The sequence below is a fragment of the Trachymyrmex cornetzi genome, unplaced genomic scaffold, assembly GCF_001594075.2.
Source record: "Trachymyrmex cornetzi isolate Tcor2-1 unplaced genomic scaffold, Tcor1.1 scaffold606, whole genome shotgun sequence".
NCBI lineage: Eukaryota > Metazoa > Arthropoda > Insecta > Hymenoptera > Formicidae > Trachymyrmex > Trachymyrmex cornetzi.
This window is the reverse complement of record NW_017299922.1, coordinates 19,889-20,165: the sequence shown is the minus strand read 5'-3', so window position 1 is coordinate 20,165 and position 277 is coordinate 19,889.

Here is a 277-nt window from a genome sequence, read left to right as displayed (position 1 = left end):
CTTAGGGTGAAATCACACGGTGCGTCATAGGGCTGCGGAATACGGAATGCGTCATTGAAGCAACCAATCAGCGCTATTCCGCACTTAGATGATCCGGAATAATCCGGAATAGAGAATACGTTATGATTTAAACCGCGGTGATAAATCGTAGGTCCGTTTTCTGTGACTGAATATTTTTACTAATAGCGTTTTCGGCCCGACCGGGTTTGCACCAACCTGGGTTGGATTAATGGCGTTTTGCGCTCTCCTATTGGTAGAGCGTGTGACATCAACCAAT